The sequence below is a fragment of the Tupaia chinensis genome, unplaced genomic scaffold, assembly GCF_000334495.1.
Source record: "Tupaia chinensis unplaced genomic scaffold, TupChi_1.0 Scaffold148049_1, whole genome shotgun sequence".
Classification (NCBI taxonomy): domain Eukaryota; kingdom Metazoa; phylum Chordata; class Mammalia; order Scandentia; family Tupaiidae; genus Tupaia; species Tupaia belangeri.
This window is the reverse complement of record NW_006207899.1, coordinates 1,145,766-1,154,493: the sequence shown is the minus strand read 5'-3', so window position 1 is coordinate 1,154,493 and position 8,728 is coordinate 1,145,766. Positions and strand designations below refer to the sequence as shown.

The following is an 8,728-nucleotide window of genomic DNA, read 5'->3' as shown; positions in this document are numbered from 1 at the left end:
TACACACACACACACACACACACACATATATATATATAGTCAGATTATATAAATGAATAAGTAAATAAAATTAAATAAATATTTTTACAGAACTATTTCTTTCACTTTATTTATTTATTTAAATTTGACCAGAGAGGGGCAGAGTGGCTGGTGGGGGGCAGGGGGAGAAAGCAAGCTGTCAGGTCCGGGACTTGAACTGTCATTAGCCGTGTGGGAGTCCAGTGCCCTTAATCACTACACCACCTGCCAGCCCCTGGTATCGGAAACTTTTATAGTTGAGGCAATAGTGCTTTGAATCCCATGGGGAGAGCACAAAAAAATGGCCTTCAGAGCCAAATGGGAATATTCTATTCTCCTGTACATCTGGAGAACACACTCAGCAGTTAACCTCCCTCTCTTTTACTCCAAGATCAGATATAGAAGACATTGTATAGCATACTCATTTATAAACTCCCAAATCCATAGTCTGGTGCTCCCAAGAAAATGATTCATCTTCCATTCTCTAGCCCAGTTCACACCGAATCACCAACCAGGTGAATAAGCTTTCACCCGGCAGTCAAATGCACATTGTGATGACTGTGTAGACTGTATGCTGCTGTCTTTGAGGGCAGAGCAAGGAGAAGGCAGAGAAGCAGATCTCTCTTGGGTCAGTGGAAGAGAGTTCCTAGGTGCTGGAAAATGAGATGAGGGGAATAAAGGAAAATGCTTGAGGTTTCTTAAATTGAGATTCACAGAACAGGTGGTAAGATATGGCAGTCAAGAGCTCAGACTCAAGACAAATCCTGCTAGGTTTAAATCTCACTATGCAGTTATAAAATCTGAGACTTGAGCACCGTATTTAGTGTTCCTGCAACACAGTTCTACAAAATAGCAACGATAACAAAACTTCTCCCACAGAGTTGTGCAGATTAAATGAGACATTGTATGTGAAGCCACAGCAAAATGGCTCAGTACTTAGTAGATGTTCAATCATTGTTATTAGAACAATCCCATTATGTGGTGAGATTATTTTCTTTAAAAAGATTTTCCCAATCCTTTCTAAACTCCCTTCTGGAGCATATTCTTGTTTTGAACCATTTCACTGTATTAGGTTGGAGCCCCTCCAAAAGGTAGAAGGCCTGGCAACTCTTCTTAGCTGGCAGAGGTCTCTTTCTGTGCCCCCCTGCCTGCTTCAGCCAGCCTCTCAAGGATTTGGGCCTAAAACTCCCAGCTCAGAATTCAAGCATAAGAGGGGATTTTTACCCTCCTTTTTAGATTCATAGATTAATTGCTAATCCTGTTCTGAAGGATGTAAGGTAAAGTATGCTTAGTGATTTCTTAGAGGACAAAGAGCATTCTAGTCTTACTACAAAAAGCAGATGTTCCCTTGGAAGAGTGTGGGGCAGTAAGAGATAAGAAGCATTTGGCTATCAGTCTGAAGACAAAACACTCAGGAATCTGCATCAGCCCTCATCCATATAGCAGCACCTCCCAAAATGTCAACATTCAACATGGTCTTTACTCAAGACTATCTCCCTACTCAGCTCCCTATTCTCCCTGTGTGGGGACTCTTCAAATCCTAACTGGGAGAAAAACCCTACTGAGAGTCCTGGCATCTCTGAGCTCACTGCACAAACTGCTTAGGGCTGCATTGAAGCCTTCATTTTTTTTTTTTTCATAAATAATTTTTATTTATTTATTTAGTTAGTTAGTTAGTTAGTTAGTTAGTTTGACCAGAGAGAGACAGAGGGTAACAGTGAGAAAGAGAGGAAGTGAGAAAGTAAGCCACCAGATTCAGGACTTGAACCCTGGTTGATCACATGGGAGTGTCCAGCACCTTACCCACCACACCACCTGCTAGTCCCCAAAGTCTTCATTCTTGACACTGGATTCAACAAAATTCAGAGATCAAAATCCTATAAAATCCCATTGATTTGGGATTAAACCCTTACGTGGGCACATTTCAGTATTGTCCTTTCATATAAAGAAATTATGTTACTACAATGCAAAAGAAGATGAAAATGTAACATTTAAGAGGTGTCTACAACATAGCATGTATTTGCATATTCAATCTTTGTAAAACACTAACGGTGAAATTGTTTTCTATATTTTTCAGACAAGAAACTGAGGCTCAATGAGAAGCAAAGCCAGGCTTCAAACCCAGGACTCCAAATCCTCTCCTACCCAGTACTTTTCACCACATCAATTTGCCTCCCTATTATATTGCTGAGCTCAGGGCATTCTTACTCTGTTTTGAGCATTTTAATGCCTTTTTCCTCAATTATAAACTAAGGAGATTAGAATAAATCACCTCAAAGTTACTTCCCAGCCCCATAATTTATTAAAAGGGAGAACCTTCCTGCAAGGCGAAAGCCTGAGGATAACAGGATTCTTTCAACGCTTGGAATCACCCTGCCCCCTCACTTGGGGAGGAAGACAAAGCTGGGATCCATGGGGGAGCTGGTCGTGGGCTGAGAAACCAGGCAAGTGTGAATTCTAATCCTGGTGCTGACATTGACTTCCTCTTAATCCTCGGAGTCACTTTGTTTCTGAGTTTCCATCTATGCAACAAGGTTAATAGGACTCATCAATCTCCCAGGAGGGTTTCACGTCTGCACAGCTTTGTAAGGAACTAAAGCCTTATTTCTGAAGGCTTGTGGTGATTTTACAAGGGGGATACCCTAAGAGACAAAAAAAATTAAGAATGTTCTGAGGGCAGGTTGTTAAAAACTGCATTAAAAATGTAATCATAGCATGAGTTCCCCCAAACTTGGTTGATTCTTTTGAATATAAAATTCATTTTGAAAAGTAGTAGCTCACTAGTGGCTCAGATACTAAAGGAAAATATGTATAACTAAAATCCAGTTTCTCAAAAGGCACACAACTGAGACAATTTAATGTATGTATCAAATAGAAAAATGGATCTACAATATACACTAAGTATTGATAAATATTGGAGATGGTGGATGTGTTTATTGCTCCAAATTTACTGTTACAAAATGTACACATATTTTGAAAAACCACATTGTATTCCATAAATTTGTACAACTGCTACATGTAAATCAAAATTATAAGTTGAAAAAACAAACACACAAAAATATAGAGGTTCCAGAATAAAACCAGACATTTGGGAATCTAACAAACACAGAAAAACAATGTAATCTAATCTTTTTAAAGATGTTATCTATACCGGTAGAATGATAGACTGAATTAAAACATTGGCTAGCCTTTTTTTTTTTTTTTTTTTTGTCTGTTTTTAGTTTTCACTATAGGCTGCATGCACTCATCAGAGAGAGACAGAGACAGAGAGAGACAGGAGGAAAGTGAGGAGTCCACCCCAAGGGGGATGGCCACACTACAATCCTTTCTCCATTCTCCTCTCAGGATTTTAGGCATGCATGTACACGTGCATGGTATGCGTTTCTGGCCACCCGGTCCAAGACTCAAATGGCAAAGTAAGTCATGTGGGATCCAATTGCCTTAACCTCCACATCACCTGCTGGCCCCTAGCTAGTCTTTAGAGTATCCTTATTTAAATAATTACTATTTTTTACCCTCAAAAGAAACATTTTGGAAGTAATAGAATTAACCAGAATTTGCAAATATGCTCAGAGCTCAAACGAGTGAAAATAACCAAACACAGCTGGAAAACTCCAGTTCTTACACTTGCCCATGAGGTAAAACAATGTGCCAGGTGAGTTATATATATATATATATATATATACACCTCTCTCTATATATGATTTGCGTGTGTGTGTGTATATATACATACACACAAAACATATATACACACATATGTGTGTGTTTATGTATGTGTGCATATATTAATATATATGTGTGTATATATATTTATTGTTCTTATATATATACATATATATAGACACACACACAAAACACACACATATTTAATGTTATTGAATGATCTCACAGATTAGACAGCTTTCAGAATGCAACACTTTTTCCTATCCTACTGTAATACGGTTGATTTGGAGAGGTGATGAGTTAGGGGAGGAGAGTCACCCAGCCAGCTGTGTATCTGCATCTGTATTTCTTCCATCCTATACATAATGGGAACATAAATTTTCTGATGTTTTTGCTATACTCAATGACCGATCACTTCTATCCTGTCCCTTAAGAGTAGACTCTTTTTATGTTGTGCTGGTCTTCCATGTTTTTCCTTCAATGCTTATCTGAATTTCCAATTGCCTTTCCCAATCATGATAAATCAGGGACTTCTCTTTCCCACTCTGGACTCCATTATGACATCACAGTAGCTATACAAACCACTGAGTGAGGCAAACAAAAGAATTTTTCATTTTCTCTTTCATTCAATGAGGCTCCATTTTCTGTCACACTGCAACCTTTTGACCTGTGTCCTAATGGTGCTGGTCACCCAAGGGCAGAAGTTCAGCCATGGGTTAAGTCTGTGTGTGTTTATGTTGAGGAGAGGGTCTGTTTGCACTCACTTCCTGTTTGTTGTCCATGCCTGCATAATGCAATTGCCCTCCCAGAGCCCCGGGATCCTGGCCTGCTGAGTGAGCTCCTTCCCCTGGAAGGTTAAAAAAAAAAAGTTGTTCTCCCATTCTTCTCTTCAGTCACCGAACTCTTTTATTCTTTCTGCAGCTGAGCTGACCTTAGTCCAGTCTTACCTTGAGAAGGTTATCATACCGGCTATTCCACGTGGTTGCAACAATTTCCCAGTTTGAGTTTCTTAACATCTGTTGATCTATGCATCCTGAAACTTGCATTCAAATGTGCTTTCGGTTGCTTATTTAAAACGTTCAAAGTTAATGGAAAACCATCTAACTAACTGAAATACCATGGAAAAACAGAATACATGAGAAAAGTTCAGATTTAAATAAGTCACAACAATTTCCCCAACAGAGTCTTTTTTTCTTTTTTATACGTCTCCCCCCCATACACACCTCTTCTGCTACCACTGAATTCCACCTTCTATGACACTGTTTCCAGAAGATAAACACGCTAATTATCACCAGTCTTTGAACTAACTAGCTGTCTGGTTATGAAAAGTGTTGCTCTGCATGCATTTATTCATTCATCCATCCTACCCACCAACCAATGGTGGAACTACCTATTCAACCACTTATCACTTCCTCTCCCAGGTAGGTCCAAGCCATAAAGAGCACACAAATATGACCAACTATAGTAGCTTGTTTGTCTTCCACAAAAGGTGGGGCAAAGCATGGCCGAAAACTGGACTGGAAAAGAGCATAGCATTCATGAACTATTAGAAAAAAGGACTGTAGGTCATACTCACGGTTTTATGCCCTATCTCTCCTAGGCCCTCTTGGCTGTACCTTGCCACAGGAGCAGACATGTGTACATAGCATGCCAGGACCCTCCAGAAACCTTGTTCTCTCACATACAACTGTCCCTGAAAGACACCACAGAAAGGATATTTAATTTGGTAACTCTCCAGAAACTCTGATTTACTCTCCCTGCTGATTCTCTCTTTCCCCTCCACGGCTGGACAACACACTGTAAGACCTGGCAATGGGCATGTAATTAATTACTTGACCCCTGCTCGGCTACGTGGACAGATGATATGTGATGCTTCCTTCCTTCTTTTCCTTTTTTGCCAGGATTCCAAGTTCTCTGTGTCCCTGTGTTGCTCAATCTCTTGTTTCGTCTTCCCCCATATGGTGTGACAGATCACTACATCAGAGCATTATGGATGGGCCCCCATGTGGGAAGACTGCCCTACTGAGGCAGATTAATGATCATCCTGGAGTGGTGCCATGTTCTGTTTTCCGGGGGTCTAATCCGGATGCTACTAAGGAAGATATTAAAAACCCATAGGCACTTAAACATGCAATGTTATACTTCCCAGTGCCAGCTGGTCATCAAATTATGAGATGAAACAAGAGGATTTATAATCCTTGAAATTGTATCTGAGCCTATGTTGTCACAGAGGCACTTCTTACCATATGGTCTATCTTTTTTCAAAATTCTAAGAAACCCACCAGGGCATTGAGTCTCGAGGGTTAATTTCATTTTGTCTGTTTACTTCCTAACATAGTAAGAGATAATATGGGATGGAATAGTCCCATTCCATTCATTACTTTTTACTTTGGATCTATTTTCTCTTCAATATAAATGAAATAAGTGACTCTTTCTAAAATAGGTGACTTGTCTTCCCAAGATGGCTTAACATTTCTTACTGTAAATTTATTTTCATATATCTTGTTCTCATTGTTTATTTGAACGATCATACTCTCCTTGCCTGGGACTACTGTCATGGTCCTCCTTCATGTTAACTATAAGCACTTCTATATTTTTTCATAAAGAATTATTTACTTAGTTTTATTTATTTATTCATTCATTTATTTTAATTTGACCAGAGAGAGACACACAAAGAGAGAGAAAGTGAGACAGCAAGCCACCAGGTCCAGGACTCGAACCATGGTTGGCCACGTGGGAGCGTCCAGCAACTTAACCACCACACAGCCTGCTGATCCCAGTACTTCTATATTTTCATGGTAACTATTTTTCTCTTCCCTAACTCAAGGATCTTTTCTAAAATACAAATACCAGATGTAATTCTCTAAATAAATATGTTTTTCCCCCAACATCAGTAAGAAAGTTAATTTATTTAGAGAGGGAAAGTGAGAAAGCAAGGTGCCAGGTCCAGGACTCGAGCCACGGTTGGCACGTGGGAGTATATAATGTATACATATAAAATAGTCATAATGTGTATTATGAAATTAATATGTATATATAATATATATAATATATATACATTATATAAAATATATATTCCTTCTAAAACAGTTTCTGACACATGGTAATCACAACATAAGAATTAGTTGTTTGTATAATTATCAAAGAGAACCAAGAAATAAGAAGGATTTTTTACTGTGTTGATTTTTATAAAGACAGCTGATTTAAGCATAACACTAGAACTCTGAACAATTTTAACTGCATTTGGAAGATGGACAAAAAAAAAAAAAAAAAAAGAAAACAGGCCAAAAGGAGAAAGGAAAAATCAAAATATCTTGAAAGTAATTTCCATATATTTCAGAAATTTTCTGGGGCTGCATGTCTCCAGATCTGTAGGCCTTTTATCCCACATTTTTGAGTACATCAACTCCTTATAAAGAGATCTATAAATTTATCTCACTGCACATCTTCAAGGACTTCTGAGATTCTGGGGAAAATCACCTAGGATTTTTGCTGTTTATACTCAATTTTTTAAAAAATCATATAGGGGACTGGCAGGTGGCATGGTGGTTAAGGGACTAAACTCCCACATGGCTAACCGCAGTTTGACTCCTGGACCAGACAGTTTGCTTTCTTGCTTTCCCTCTTACTTTGTCTGTCTCTGGTCAAATTAAAAGACAAGTAAATAAATAAATTAAATTAAATTAATAATTATTTTTAAAAAATTAGTTCTCAGTCCTCTACCCTCTACTGAATTCACTCCTAATATCACTATGTGGCACACAAGAATTTAAAAAATATAAATGAGTGGAAAAGATTATTAGGGTAAAGGACACCTTAAGCAAAGGCAGGGGAAAAAAAAAAAAAAAACACTTCAACAAGAGAATGTATTCAGAGACCACAAATGCTAGAATACAAGTACATCTAAGAAATGGAAAGGAGGAAAAGCACATGAGATTGAACAGATATGAATGAATGCCAAGATGGGAACATCAGCCTTACCACAGGTGACAGTAGAGGAGGGGATGAGTTCCGATGAGGGAGTATCTGATAATGTTCACAGTGTAAAAGCAAAATGTTCAGGAGTCAGAAGACCTGTCCTCTAACTGGACAACTGAACTCACGTCAACTTCTCTAACCCTCATTTTCCTTAATGTTTCAATATTTAAAATATGTATGGGACTTCTGCTACGTGCCACGCACCATGCGAGGCACTCCAAGGGATCCAAAATTGAATAGTACACCTGTGCAATTAAGAAGACAAGCCAACTCTAACATTCCATAATGCTGTGATCAGGATCCAGTATTGAGAATCTAACTGGATTCTCAACTCAGTTAAGGAAGGAGAGCCAACAATATTCACCAAATGTTGTTTGTTGTTAAGCTCTGAAGAGTATTGAGCTCTGAAGAATTTTGTTAAGATTCACTACCACAGAAATTCAGTACCACAGACAGGCAATCATTTTACTATTTCCAGGTGGGTAAACAGGTGAAGAAAACTTGATAAGGAGTGATTGATTCCCTATACTGCCTAAGAAATTAATTGCATATGAGAACAGGGGAAAAAATGGAAGCACAATATATAACGATCATCAAGAGGTACATTATCTTGTCTAATTTTAATCAACTTTTGACTTATATAAATAGAGATTTAACTGGTTGGTTGATTAATTCTTCTTCAGTTGGTGTGTTTTCAAATGATTTGTGATTTTTTTTTATGTGTCTTTTTCCTTTTCTTGTAAGAATTTCTGGCAAGTCGACATACATATGGCGAACATATGGCCTTCCCCTAATTGATTTAATTTGAAAGAGGACCCAGGGGAAAGCTCTGAGCACTATCTGTTTGAGAGCTTTGGGGAATGTTTATTTCAGAATGAAGGGTATAAGTGTGATACCATCAGCAGTGCAATTCAAACAGGCTGGGCAGTACCCAGACATAGAGGCACGTATCAGTGGTATAAATCATTAGGATACGTTTAACTCCAAGTCTGCATTGGCAAGGCAACATAGAACTATGTTTTGAAATAAAAACCGAGAGTTGATTGTGATGTGTATTTTAAGCCGTTTT

The 8,728-nt window shown here is 38.4% G+C and overlaps 1 long non-coding RNA gene across 1 annotated transcript; it reads right to left on the bottom strand.

The window, feature by feature from the left end:
* Window positions 1-2,384: 2,384 nt before the first annotated feature.
* LOC102485484 (uncharacterized) lies at window positions 2,385-4,774 on the bottom strand. The gene is made up of 3 exons (XR_337614.1): window positions 4,629-4,774; window positions 4,446-4,528; window positions 2,385-2,660 (listed from the first exon to the last, which is right to left on the bottom strand). It is a non-coding gene; the product is annotated as an uncharacterized LOC102485484 (long non-coding RNA).
* Window positions 4,775-8,728: the final 3,954 nt, after the last annotated feature.